At 48.6% G+C, this 14,599-nt stretch overlaps 1 long non-coding RNA gene across 1 annotated transcript in view; it reads left to right on the top strand.

Moving 5' to 3' along the window:
- The window catches only part of LOC122461819, a 30,799-nt gene extending 16,678 nt beyond the window's left edge, over positions 1-14,121 (top strand). Inside the window, exons 2-3 of the long non-coding RNA XR_006284018.1 lie at positions 3,459-3,551; positions 11,685-14,121. This is a non-coding gene — a long non-coding RNA (uncharacterized LOC122461819). The remainder of the gene's footprint in view (positions 1-3,458; positions 3,552-11,684) is intronic.
- The last annotated feature ends 478 nt before the right edge of the window (positions 14,122-14,599 follow it).

Genomic DNA, 14,599 nt, shown 5'->3' with positions numbered 1-14,599 from the left:
GGGTCCCTTGTCCCCTCTTTCTCCCCTCCCCCCCCCACACCCCATGGCTGGTATGGATGAGATCGCTGAATGGGAATCTTTCTTCCCAGCCTGCACCCTGGGGAGTGCAGCTACCCTGGTCTATAGACTGGGGTCTGCCTTACCTCCTGGCCCCTGAGAAATAGCATCACCCCTCCTAGCAGGCAGGATGGAACCCTAGCTGACTCTCTCCCTTTCCCTTACCCTCCCTTTGGGAGGGTAACTGTCCTCCCCATTTCCCCAGGGGAAGGGGGATCCCCGGGAAGGGGGATCCCCAGATAGGAGGTGTCTCTATCCCAGTGTGATGGAGCCCTGTGGTCAGGCCAGTCACAGGGATGTCTCTGTCTCCAGAGAGGTGATCCCCTAAGTTCTCTCCAGCGGCAGATCAAAGCACATGATAGCTGTCCTGCAAGGGGAGCAAGTATGTGGCAGGTGACACCTTATCTGTATGTGTGCAGCAGCCACGTTAGCAGGATGTGTGCTTGTATAGTCGTCTGCGGGGAGCATGCCTGTGATTATGCATTCAACAGGCACTGGGAGGTGTGCAGGGTGGAGCCAATGCAGTGAACTTCAAAGAGCTCCCCCTTGTCATTCAGCCTGGACCCATGTCGCTGTAGCCTTTCTCACTGGAGATTAGATACGTAGCTAGATTAGATAGAATGATGAAAGTGCACAGTACATGCTGCTTTCCAGCCTGGGGGTTACATGCATCCCTCTCCCTCCCCCCTCCCCATCCTCCTCTTTATACTCACTGCCACAAACTTCAACCAGGAGCGGCCCAGGCTCTACGTCCGTATTATTCTCACCATCTTCCTGACAGGCGTAGTAATATACAGAGCTATCTCAAGCTGGGACCATTTGAATGAGGGAGATTTCAAATGTCTCACTGAGGCACAATGCAACAAACTGCTTCATAAGGTGGGCATGTGAGACACTGGGGAAACTAACTACAAATGAATCCAAGAGGAGGGACGGTTGGCAGGGCTGCCGAGAAGGTTTGTCAGCTGGAAAACTGAAATATGTCACTGTTCTAGAGAAGCACTAATAATGGGTGTGTCTGGTTGGTTGGGGTTTATTAAACTGCTGCTTAAACTGTTTTGCTACTATAATAAAGATTCAGCAGCCTTAGTATAGTAACAATAACATTTGCTCAATGGCTAAGATCCTATTAAGTATTTCTCAACAGAAAACCCCCAGAATACATAAATAATTGGTCACGGCCAGTTTCTGATAGCCATACAACTCTTGCAATAGTTGTGACTATTACTGGATCAAAGTACTAATCAATGTGATTTATCTGAACCTAGCCCCAATTTAACAACAACAAAATATATAATTGGCAAATTCCCAGATTGTTTTTAGTTTGTTTGATTTCTAATTTTGCTCACTGGGATTCATATCTCCCTTTCCTGAGACATGCTGTAAAATGATTTGACAAGCTAAGCATCATAATGTGAATATTTCTGAAATATTTGTTCAGTCAGATATTGCAGTAGAAATTCCAAGGCCTTCCTATACGTACAAGAGTGTTCATGCAAGCAGCCTGTAACTAAAGAAGCTTTTGCTACTCAAACAGATTTTTTTATTTTTGAAGGGTACTTCTTTGAACATTAAGCCTTTCTCATGCCACAAAGTGTTTGCATTCTTTTGTCTTGCATCCCTTTTAAAATTTCCCCAGGACATTTCAACTATTTTTCTCTCTCTCTCTCACTGCTCTACTCAAAACCAGTAAACTAATAGGTGATGAAGGGCTGAATAATATTTCCAAACTTCCTGAAAGATTTTTCTCTAAAGGTATTGAAAGGGAGGAAAAACAAAAACACATGTTGCAGAATACTTGCATATTTTACACAGCCTTTTTATAACATAAAATATCAACCCCGTATGTGATTACTTTGAAGAAACTTCTAGGAAGCACAATAAATTCAGGGTTTTTTTTTGTTTTTTTTTGCACAGTTCATATGCATGCTCATTTATTTCTTATTATACAGCAGTTGTTTTCTCACCAGTTCTGATTTTTATTGGAGTTGTGATTCTATAATATCTCATAATCAAATCACATTATTACCAAGGTTACGGTGTCTAGTTAGATCAAAATACTTACGAAAATGTTGACAGCCAAGGGTTTTTCAGAATGAAGGCAGGCTGAATGGTGCAATGGCTTATTTCTCGTAGTATTTCACCTTGGGAGATGTGAGGTCAAATCCATTACTAGTTTAACCAGGTGAAACTGCACCAAAGCTAGTGGCGTCAATGGAGCTGGAGCCACTTAAACCGTATGTGGCCCAGGTTTTTAAAGGTATTTGGATCTTGCTGAGCTCAGCGTTGCAACACCTAACTGATTTAGGAGCCCAAATCTCATTTTCAAAAGGGATTTAGGCCCTTAGGAATCTAAATTCCATCAACAGTGGATGGTGCCTAAATTCCTTTTGAAAATGAGATTTAGGCTGTTGCAACACTGAGCTCAGCAAGGTCTAAATACCTTTAAAAATCTGGGCCTATGTCCCTTGGGCTCAAGTTTTGTATTAGGTCCCAACTCTGATCTAAAGCATGTCTCTTGTGGACTTTTTTCACATTAGAAAGACTCACCAACCCTGCCTTATAATTTGACGTGATTGTCACTGCTCAGCAGAGGCCATTGATATCAGTGGGAGTCTTTCCATTCACATAGTCTTTCCATGGTGCTATTTTATGTATTAAACAAAACTGTGGAGTCAAAACACACGTGGTGGGGGGGGAATATTTATGATTTGGGGTGTACCTGTCTGCTAAGGCGACAGGCTAGAACCCTATCTACTAAACTAGACCAGTTCAATCAACTTCAGGTACTTCTGAACACACGCAGTTTAGATATCTCAGCGACTTGACCTATGCTCTTATCGGTGACATGCTGGCACTGTGATTGATGTCACTACCACTCGTGGAGTCCTATATCGGGAAACAAAAGATGCTAGCTTCAGCCAACTGTGGGACAATGGAATAGTTTGGGTATGCACCCGTGGGCAGTCTGAGGGTCAGTTACTGCACATCCAGCTTATATCTACTATAGGTGAAATCTTAACCTATTGAAATCAATGGCAAAACTTCCATTGACTTCTGTGGAGTCAAGGTTTCATCCTATGTATATATCCTGAACACCTTACTGAGTATTTACTGGAACAGGCTTTCTTCACTTGCCTTATGTGAATTGCTACAAATTTAAAGTGTTGACTGATGTTCCTGACCCAAGAATAATGTAAGACAGTAGGAAGCAACACAAACAAACAAAAATGCAGATAAAGGATGGTTGACTCTGTAATAAGACCTTAAATGTTTCTTTGAACTAATTAATTAAAACATATATTAAATGTTCTTCAGCTAATGGAAATATCATTATTAAATCTCACTGGTGGTGAAAGATGGGACTGCAGTCTATATTCCTTGTATTTCATTATTCACAGGATCTGTGTGAGGTCAGTTGGTGTATACATGAGCTAGAGAGCAACATACTGGAGAATGCAGAGGACATCAGTAAAGGCATCACATCAGTAAAGGTAATCCTTCCATATGATTGAGTTAGCTATTACTTTCAACTAAACTAAACAAATGTGTGATCCTGAGCAGGCTCAAGGTCTGCATCATTCATCAGCCAGGGGGCGTCATGATCTGCCTTTGATTTTCAGTTTATTCAAGCCAATTTCCTCTCTGCTTCCTCAAATTGTTATGGTCTAAATATTTAGGATCGCAGGTCCTTGTCCAAAGCACCTCTTGGTAGGGTTGGAATAACGGACCATAGAAATAGGAATGATCTATTTGGTCGTGTGCCCCTGCTACTTATGAAGAACTGTTCGCTACTGTACGGTCAGGTGCGCTTTTCCCATGAGTGGGGTTCTGCCGGTCCCCACTGGACAGGCGAATAACCCGCACTGTCGAGCTTTCCCTGATATCCAGCCGAACCTTCTCTTGGTCTACCTTCTTCCCCCTACTCTCACTTATCCTTCCTTAGGCCAGCCTAGGCCATTCTTTCTCCTTGGTTGTCTTCTACTAGTTGAACTTGCTAGTGGGTCGGTACCATATCCCACGTTAACATTAATGCATCTTCTGAGCACAGCCAGACACAGGATGCTCATCTTAGCAAGACACATGATATGGAGAGCATATTGTACCCGCTCCTGTGCATGGCTGGCAAGGGAGAAACGGAGAGGTCCTGAAGGCCCAGGAGCCAAACGTTCTCCGACAACCTACCAGCCGGACTGTGCTATGGCTGGTGAGCCAGAGAGAGTAATGCCCTCACTGAGACATTTTAAGGCAGATCCTCAGCCGCTGTCAATGGGCAGAACTTCGTCAGCTTTCATGGAAATAAGCTGATCCACACCAGCCGAGGATCTGGCTATCTGATTTTGTCACGAGTCTGGTGATTTCTTTTAGCTGGAGAAAGCCACTACATGGGAAAAAAACCCAGTGACTTCCAGTTTTACGTGCATTACAGCAAGTTGAAATCTCCTGAGGGAGCCTGCTAAGTTTCACTCTGCTTTCCCTTGCATATGAGCCTTCCTCCTCCCGGTGTGCCTCCCAAAAGACAAAGTGGGATTCGCTTATTCCAGCAACTCCACCACTGTTAATCTGCCTGATTCATGAATGAAAGCCAGCACCACGCAGTGTTCAGATAACCTGCCTTAGTTCCCAGCAGCGTGCTTGCACTGTTCAATTGGGCCTTTTCGCTCCAGATCATCCCTACTCCGGAAGTTCCCGTGTAGGGGACTGGCAAGGCTGGTGCCTTGGCCGACTCTCCCTGGCCTCGTTCCATCAGAGAAGAGGGGACCTAGGTTTAACGCCCCTGCATGCCCACGCCGAACAGATGGAGGTGGGGTTTAACGCCCCGGGCCAGCGGGACCCCAGGCTCCACAGGGGTCAGGGCTGTGCCCAGTGCCTTTCAAAGCCCCATGGTGGCTGAAGCTGTGCTGCCAGGGACTTCCCAGCAGCTGCTCCCCCACAGCACTCAGCGGCGATGGCCACAAGGAGAATGGAGGTGGGGGGTGCCCGCTATGCCAGCCCTGCACTGGCAGCGGCCCAGGGGCAGCGCTCCGGCGAGGCTATTGCAGGGAGGGACCGTTCTGCTGGCCAGGGGCTAGAGAGGGAGGAGCCGTGTCCCTGCTCCCCTGTGCCCTTTGGGCCTGGGGCACAATGCAGCCCCGGGGGGGGGGGGGGGGAGTGCTCCCTGCACTTCCCAGAACCCCCCTCGCTGCCATCCCCCGCTGTGCCCAGCAGGGGGCGCCACTACTGAGGGTTTAACAGATGAAACCAAACTCGCCCCAAAGTCCTCTCTGCTGGGGGGGCTGGTTGCACCTCCTCAGGGTGCGTGGGAGGTGCTAACCCCTAAAGAGGCAGGTCATTTCCTACTAAGGCTAGTTTCCCCCCCCCCCCTCCCGCCCCAGTGCTAGGTGCCAGGCAGGGGCTGAAGTCTCTCTTCCCTCCAGGAGTCAGAGCTCCCAGAGCTGGGGGTGGTTCTTGTGTTATAATGGCTCAGAAACAGCTTCCCCCCACCCCCATTCCCGAGGGCCCCAGGTAACGATTCGGCACCAACAAACCCGGCGGCTTTAATGGCCAGTCAATAATTTATAGGCGGCAGTAAATTAAATAGGTTTCTGCGCCTTTAAAAACGGAGCCGCCGAGCGGCAAACACCCACCAGAGGGAAGTTAACCCCGATGCCTGCCCCGCTGTAAAGAGCCTGGCGAGCCCCGCTCTGCTCCGAGGGGAACCGAACCCGCGGCCGGGGGGCTGGCTGCCCCCGCCCCGCAGAAGCCAGAGGGTCGCGTTGCTCCGCGCCCGGGCTGCAGGAGCGTTTGCAAGGTCCCCTCCCGATCGCCTTGACCGTGAAACCCGACTCGCGAGCACTTGACCTGAGCGTCCAAGGACAGCCCTTTCCCTCCAGTAATTGTCCCCAGGCGGCCCTGGAAACCCGACCCCGGCCCTGGGCGCGTTCCAGGCAGAAAACAAACTCCCTGGGAGCAGGGAACGGGACCCCGGAGCCCGCGCGGCTTCCCCCCAGGTCCAGAGGCAGTCCCCAAACACACCCCAGCACGGTTCGCTCAGTCAGGACCAGCTCCCAGGGCTACAGTAAATCCGCAACATACAACCCCTCCTCCCCCCGCTGTTACTAGTGATTTCGCAGCTTTCCCTCTGCAGTGGTTTGCTTGTAAAGGGTTGTTTTTTTAACTAATGCGCTCATTCGTTGTCTGCAACCAGACGGTTAATTAAGGTGACTTTTGTTAGATCATTACAGATCATCAGGAAAACATTCTAATAGATATAATTATAATACAATCTGTTCCAACACCTGCACGTATTCCCGTTTGCTCCGAGTGTCTGGCACCCTACCGGCTCCGCAGTCCTGCTGGATTTTTTCCCCCTGACCAGAAGATTTAATGTGTGAGAGGAGATAGATTTCACGAAAACGTGGCGTCCCTTCTGTAGCTGCATCTGCTCCGTTAGATTAGGAAAAGTAAGACATTTGGATACTAATTGCACATAAGCGGTGATGTGTTCACCCTGTAATTCATTTAATGAAGTTCAGATGAAACTCAGAAATTGGTCAAGTAAAAAGCCCCCTGTCGAGTCTATTGTGGGAGGGGAAGAGAGTTCCAGAGGTAACGTGGCACAGGGGGCCAGGGACAGATGTTACCTCTGAAGCCAGCATTGTGATTGGCCTACAAAGAATAATTGTGCCCCCCCCCGCCCCCACCAAAGAAGGAAGGATATTTCCTAACTCAGCATATGTTTCTGACACGAAATCGAAGCTCGCCCGATCTTGGACAAACGTTTCGCCAGCAGATTTTATTCAGAGATGGGCATGTACATGGCCTGTTGGAGGAGCCAGGCAACAATGTGGTCAGACCGGCGGGTCTGAGCAGCAAGCCATAAACCTGTTCCATCCCGTTTGCCAATGACCTTTTAAAAGTGTGGCCCACTTTTACCCCAGGCCACCTTTCCTTCCTGCGCGCTGCAGCGGTGGCGGCGCCCAGGCAAATCGTTCCTGCAAAGCCTAGTCCTTGTAACCGACCTGTTCCATTCCCGAGGGCTGGGTTTTAAGATCTTTACTTCTGCTGTGTAGGTTAAAGGGGTGTGTGTGAGATTTTCTGGTGTCTCGGGCTTAGTCTTTGGAGTGGTCCGAGAATACCACCGGGATTTGGAGTTTTAAATGTGTGCAACAGGGGCTGTGCACAGATACCATAGATAGAGACTGGCCCACGCCATATGCATCCTGTATGACTCTCCCCCTCCCCGCCCTCCCCTTTTTGGAAGCCCTATACAGCTGGGAATGAATTAAAGTTAACCACTGTAATACTAGATCGCCGCTTTGTTTGCTTTGCCTCAGTCTGCGTCGCAGATATAGACAGAACTTTACAGCTCAGATGGGAGCTCAGCCCTGAGATCAACAGTTAGGGATTTCGGGATCTAGACAGTAGGACATTGCAGTTGCATCGCGGCAGCAAAACCCATCGATTGTCCAACCCCTGCAGTTCTCACTCCCGCAAAACTCCCAGGGGTTCTGTTGGGCCCGGGAGGCCGAGCCGGGAGCCTGGCTCCAATAAGGTAAGCGATTCCCATCAGCTAGCTCATCTCTTAACTTGTTGGAAGGAGGCTGGGAGGGGGAAGACTCCTACCAGGGCCGAAACTGGAGCAAATTGGAAAAGCAGAGAGTGGAGATCAGCTAGCCAAGTGCAGGACAACCCCTGAGGGAAAGCAGCCCTCGAAGAAGAATCCTGCGAGAGGGTGTCGGGTTTTGTGTTTCTCTGTGTTTTGTGTTGGGATATGAATGAAGAACGAGAGTTGCAGTTTGGTGTCCACAGTTAGCTGGAATCAAATATCCTACGCAGGTTAATCCCGCCGCTTTGCTTATCACCCAGAAGTGTGGGTCGCTCACAAACATTATTTTTATTGCTGGAAGAGTGTCCTGTCCTAATGAACCTTTCACTGATTTGCCCCTTCCGGAACTGCTAGGGAGAGCTAATCTGGGGCTACACTATAATGTAACTGCCTTCGTTTGGTATTAAGAATTGGGGCCATCTATTTCTTCCTGCCAGTTAGACCGCCCTTTCTCCACTCGGGAAATAAAGCTGAGAGATGCCCGGGAAATCTCCCTTCCAGGCATGGGGATTTCTACGATAAACGATAGCACTGTCTAGGGCGATGCTTTGCATGGGTGAGCTGGACCGCTGTAGGTGCGTCGGGAAGTGAGAGGCTGTACCTGTTAGCCACGTTTTAAACGTGGCCCCGCAGGGGACAGACACCGGGAACCGCGGTTGTGGAAGGAACGGGCTAGAATTGTTCGATCATGATGTTCCCTGGGGTGGATGTGTGCAAACCTCCGTAGTAACGAGTTTAGAGGGGAGGACTGGGGGGGGGGGGGGGGGGGAGCACCCAACCAGCGGAAGTCAGCCTCCAAAGGGAGACCATTCAGTCGTGAAAGCACCGAAACTAGAGTTTGAACATCTAACCTGTTTACATTTCTATCACGTCGAATCAAGATCAGACAGTTCAACTTTAAAAAAAAAATCTGTTAAACTTCAGGCAAAGACCCCTGCAGAGAATGACACTGTACGAACCACGTACCCTCTCTTGTCTGTTTCTGGGTCTGCCCCGGCACCACTGCAACCCGTGGGAGCTTTGCCCTGGACTTCGGTGGGCTCAGGGTCAGGCCAGGTGTAAAAAACCGCGCTCTATCCCGTTCCGATTTCTTAGGTCCGCCGCGTGTCCACACAGCGTTGGTTCCTGTCTAATCCTGTCTGCTCTGATGCTCTGCCCTAGGAGGCGAACTCAATCCTAGCAGCCCCCGGAACCAGAGCTTGAACGCCCCCCGCCCCTTTTAAAACGCAGGTTTCGTTTGTAATTGCTCTATTTAAAAACGCTGCTAAGCAGTCCCAAGAGCCAGGAGAGATCTGATCTGTCACATAAAAACAACCCTCCGGTTTTGTCACATTAAAATGATGGAAACCTTTAAACAAACTGTGGGGGGATCCACCCAAGACACTTTCAGGGTGAGTGATCCTTCACAAAGTTCATTTTTAAAATGTCATACAAGATTTAATGCACACCCCTTGAAAAGCCTCCAGTGGAGCGAGGCCCCTGTTTGGTGAAGTCTGGGAAGAAGCTGCCGAAAACAGTGTGGGTCCTATAGGCGCGGGGAGGGGGGTAGGGGGAACCCCCCCTGCTGCTTAAGAGGAGCGATGTGGAGAGAGCCCGCTCTCTGTGCTCCCTGGGCGGACTCTGCAGCTGAAGGAGGGGCGTTTCACCCAGGAAAGCTTATGCCCAAATAAATCTGATAGTCTTTGAGGTGCCAACAAACTCCTTGTTGTTTTTCTGGGCAGAATGGTGGCGCAGCTGCAGCGTGTCTGCGCATCCTCCAAGTGTGTAGACACACCCCGGTGCCAGTGAGTAAGGTGTGTGTACACACACACACACAAACCCCGCAAGCCCCACGCCCAGACTGCAGCGAGGAAGGACCGGAGCAGCGAGACCTGGGGGCTTGCAGATTGGGCTTGCCACGCTGCTGCTTAGCGCGCCGCTTCCTGGTCCGGCGGGCGGGGTGATCGCGGCCCGGGGTGCCCTGGGGCGCGGCGCTGCGCGGGGCTGGCCCGCTGCGCGGCTCCCGCACGTGGTCCGCATTCGCGCTGAAATCCGGCCCCGCGCGGCGGGAACGACCCGGCCCCCGCCCCAGCTCATCACAGCGGAAGGGGCCGCGGGAGCTGCTCCGTCCCGCTTGTTCCTGCCACAGGAGCCGGGCGGAGCAGCGGCGCGGGAGGCGCCAGCCTGCGCCGGGCCCGGGCGCCGAGCTGCGCCGCCCGCTGCGGGGCGAGGGGAAGGCGGCCCGCCGGCCTGTGAGAGGGCGGTTCCGGGGGGAGCCGGGAGCGGAGATTTACGATGCGGGCGGACAGAGCGTGACAGCGGTATATCACCGCCAGGCTGGGCCGGGAGAAAGCAAAACATCTCGCCCACAAAAAGCCGCGTTGTTAGGACAACGCGAACTATCCTTGCCGGGATTCGTTCCGCTTCGGAGGCGTTTACATTCACCGGGGGCAAGCGCAGCCGCCTCCCCCGCCCCCAGACCGGGGGTTTCGCGCGAAGGAGAGTCCTGGGTTTGCGCCTTCTACTTATTTTGCCCCATTCAGGGGCCACTTGTGTAAAACAAACAGAAAGCTCCGCACTAGGGCGCTGCTCGGGGCCAGGCCGGCTGGGCGGGGGGGCAGATAAAAGCAGCGCGCCCCGGACTCCGGGTCTTACAAGGAGGGGGGGGACTGGGACTTCCCCCCCCCCCCGGTGGTGGTGTTGGGAAGTAAAAAGACAACACTTAAAAACTGACCTCGGGAGCCGGCGCTCCTGGGCCATCTGTGGCTCACTCGAGGAGGCGTGACGCACAGTTGGTTGGATCACAAAGGCCCAGAGTATCTTGACACGGTTTGGGAAAGGTTTTAAAACAGCAGCTCGACCCCCTCCCAAGCCCCAGACACCGCGTTCGGCAAGTTGTATCCCACTGCTGGGGGTATGGAGTTTGGGTGGGCAGCCTGGCGTCTGATGCTCTATAACTGGGGAAGAGAGTTTGTACCTTAAAAAAAGACACTCAGGGTTGATCAAATTCCCTTAGTGCCCTTCCACCTCCGGGTTAGTTTGGTCATGTGTAAAGTTTACTCTGGTCCAGATCCGAAAGAGTCTAGTATAAGAGACCACAAAAGAAGGAAAGAAATATGCTAGGCTTCAACCAGAAGAATCCTTAACTTAATCCTGATTATTTTACCACAACGATCTGATAATTTCTTGCATCAAAACGGAAATCAACCGTAACTTTCCTTTGGAGAGATGCCACTTTCTTTCGTCCCAAAGTTACCCGTGTTCCATGCAAAACTGGTACTCTCCTCACTTTTAGTGTCTGATCACGATTTACATCAGACAAAAAGAATCATGAAGCTGAGGATGTAGGAAGGTTGTGCACACTAAATGGGGAGTTGCACAGCATTTTAAGATTCCTGTGTTATTTTTTTTTTTTTGCACTTTTCATTTTGTTGCACATTGTATCCCATATTTGGGCCTCCGCAGCATGAGATGGAAAAAGTCAGCTAGTGCCAGATCTCTTCTGAAGCCTAGTTACTGCTCAGAATTCAATAGGAGAAGATCATCTAAATAACAAGCTGCCTGCAGGAGCCTGTGTAACCGTTTTCCAAAATATTTTGTCTCCCACAGAAGTCTCAAAGCATATGCACTGAATTACTTTTAACATTGGTGCAGATCAAACTTTTTTTCAAGTCACCATTGTGGGGAGGTTAACACTTTACACATTTTAAACCTAACAGCTATTGCTCGTTTTTAAAATGTCTACAGGTGTCCTGAATATTATCAACTCAGTATCATAGGCCCACAAACTTGTCTGCCCCTGTCCTGTTTAAAAGTTGAGGTCAGGATTTAGGCCCTATTAATAAATAAATAGCAGCATGCAAGTCTGCATCTAGATCCCAGGGACCTGCAGTCTTTATTCTGATTTCAATGGCAGATTTTGCCTATGTTTAATAATATAGTGATTCCAGTTTTATTGTTCTGTAAATGAATGTGATTCATTCCCAAACTGTGCATAGCCATCTTTTTGTTTGTCTACACAAGGAAGTTTCCTACATTGTTTTGTCTCTCTGTTTTACAGGCTCTTTCATCGGGGTGTCCAGAAGGGAAGGAGGGTTCCTAGGCATTACAGTCAGACATAACAACAACAATAATAATAACCAGGACTATTCTAATGGAGCTGTGCCAACACTTGTTCAATTTCCATTGGAGCAAGACCACTTAAGATGCTCTGGATAGTCTTCTTGCTCTAAAGAGAACTGACCCATTAGATCTAGTCCACCTACTCAATAGCTGTTTGGAATGCAGCTGTACTGGAAATCTCATGGCGGTGTAAGCAATATGTACAAATGACAATGGGTCTTGCCTAATTAGGGGAATTTTTGGGATCTGGGATTTGTGTTTAGGCTCGTTTTTAGTCTAAAACATGCATTTAAATAAATTAAATTCTGAATTTGCTCAAACTTCAACTTACTTGTGAAATCAAACCCTAAAAGTTCCACGGTCCATAAATTTGACCCCTTTAACCTTTTGATAATGCTCGAGTTCCAGCACAATACAACTAAAGTCCAGCTAAAACTGCCAAAGATCAACACACAAGTGCCTTAAGGAAATTCCAGCCTTCCTTGCAGGTGACCAGTACCTACGTAGGTGTGTGAGAGAATGTAACATGGAGTGAGTGCCAGCATGCGTAAGACATGCAGCAAAAAAGACCATGGCCACTGGAAAGAAGAGTAGTAAGTCAGAAACAAATAATGAGAGCAGGTCAGAGGGATTGGGGATCTGGAAGAGGAGAAAGAGAGACTGGAGTAGGAAAGCTAACAGAATGAAGAGAGTCTTGGACAGAGAAATGACCTTGGAATGGAGAGAGAGAGATCTTGCCATGAAAAAAAGAAAGAGAGACTAGCCAATGAGATGTGCTGAGGGATGCAGTCCTTGCAGATCCAGCCAAGAGACCTGCGTGTCTGAAAAGCTTTTTATATTAGTTGTGTTATTTTCCATTCCTAAAGATAACATCTTTTCAGAGAGAAAAACACATTTTTATTGAATTTTGTGAATGTTCATATTGAAAGAAAAATGTGTTTTTCATTTCTGACTTCTTTGTTTTATGAAACATTGGCCACTTTAGAACTTTTTGAAAGACCCTACAGAACCCTGGAACTTTTAAGTTCCATCCTTAATACCGTCATTTAAAAAGGCACTATCAAGAAGTTAAATCTTGTGTGTGTGTGTTAACTTTAACATGATCTTCTCGAGTGGAATTTCCTCTGGATTACAAGTATCATTTTTTAAAAAATTCCACCATCTCATTCCTAAAACATTAAAGAGAAAATCATAGTCCCTGGTTATGCCAGACCCTGCAATGTTTTTGCTCAGTTGCAGAGCAGACAGCCAGAGGGAGCATGATTTTACTGTCACACCGTGTTTCCAAGGAATTTAAATGAATGAGATGGAATGAGGGGTGCAGGGCTGGAATATAATACGAAGGTATTAAAATACTGATGCTCTCTTTAGTTACTGGCTATATGTTCTGCATACTGCAATTGAATCACTTCGTAGCCTCTGGTTATGAATTAGAGTGGTCTTGGTGGTTAGTTTCTTTGGATACTGTGATTATGTATTTGGAGGTGTCCGCACTCCTTGACTACTTTGGGTGATGCCTTTACATCCTAGGCATCTTCTGCACCATTAGTTGCTTGCTGCTTAGGATGTTGTGAACAATCCCTGAGTTAGTTTTGTTTTTAATTTCTTGCTAGCACGTAACCATGCCTTGATGTCTTCAGCCTTTCTCATAACTGCCTTGATGATGATGTGCAGTTGGGATAGCATCCAATAAGAGGTGGAAAGAGGAGTAGCTGAGGGAGGAGGGGAAATACACTTGAAATGAGCAACAATGTGATTTTCTGCTTTCAGCAGGAGCTAGGTTGGGGAGCGGCCACCAATGCAGACCCTTGAGTCTCGTGGCCTGTCTGCTGATGTAATTGACTACATTATACAAGGGTCACTGATTGCCCCAGGGAATTCTGTTGGGCTCTTGTGACAAACTAGTTGTTCCCCGTTGGGGGTCCAGTATTGGTAACTCACTGGACAAGGGCTACTGTGCTATTAGAATGTGCTATTAGAATCCAGTGGTGGGCTTCTTTGGACCATGCTAGGTTCCATTTGGCCACCTAGGGGAATGTGAGGGTCTGCGTCACTTGGCTGATGCCCACAAAAAGAGCAGTATGACAAAGAGAGCTCCATTTCCTGCCTACCGGTGCCTCATAATCAGTTTGCCCAGCACGCATTGGCATTAGTTGGGACTGTCACCTACGTTTCATAAGCTGTTTATTGCATAGTTAGTCATGGGTTTTCTTGTGCGTGCAGAAAGGAGAGACAAGGAAATGGAGATCCATGAGACATGGGAAGGGGGTGTCAATAAAACCCAATTACTATTGGAAAACTCTACACTGGATGATGATGATTGCACTGCATTAACTTTGGCCACACCATGTACCTTGCCACACCAATAAAGTTATAGAAATTGAATTGATTGGCTAGTCATTTTTTATCTGGGGCAGCTAGCGAAACCCCTCAGAAAACACTGTGCCCAGTGACACTACATCACTGAAGCATGAGACATTGTTTCATCATATTCTTGTAGGGGGCAGGCAAAGAGAGAGAGGACATGAGAGGGGAAAGAGATGACAAAGAGGAGGAGAAAGGGTTGTGCATGAATGGGAATCCTGGGCCAGGTAGCAAAGGCCCCTCCCCATGTGGTCTCTTCCCCCCTTGTTATCGAGTTGTCTTTCTCTTTCTCCAGTTTTTGTGTGTGTCTCTCTCCCCTCCTTCTTGTCTCTCTGTCTCCCCTCACATACTTGTCTCTCTCCTCCCCTTCCTCTTTCTTGTCTGTCTCAGCCCCACACCCCTTTGTCTCGCTCTGCTGCTCTAGATTGCTTTTGTGTGCTAATAGCAGCTGAATGAAAGTGAGTCAAAGAATCCCTTCTGAAGATCCAT

The sequence above is a fragment of the Chelonia mydas genome, chromosome 9 (assembly GCF_015237465.2).
Source record: "Chelonia mydas isolate rCheMyd1 chromosome 9, rCheMyd1.pri.v2, whole genome shotgun sequence".
In the NCBI taxonomy this organism is placed as follows: Eukaryota; Metazoa; Chordata; order Testudines; family Cheloniidae; genus Chelonia; species Chelonia mydas.
Note: the sequence above shows the minus strand (reverse complement) of the source record. Positions and strands in the feature narration are given on the sequence as shown.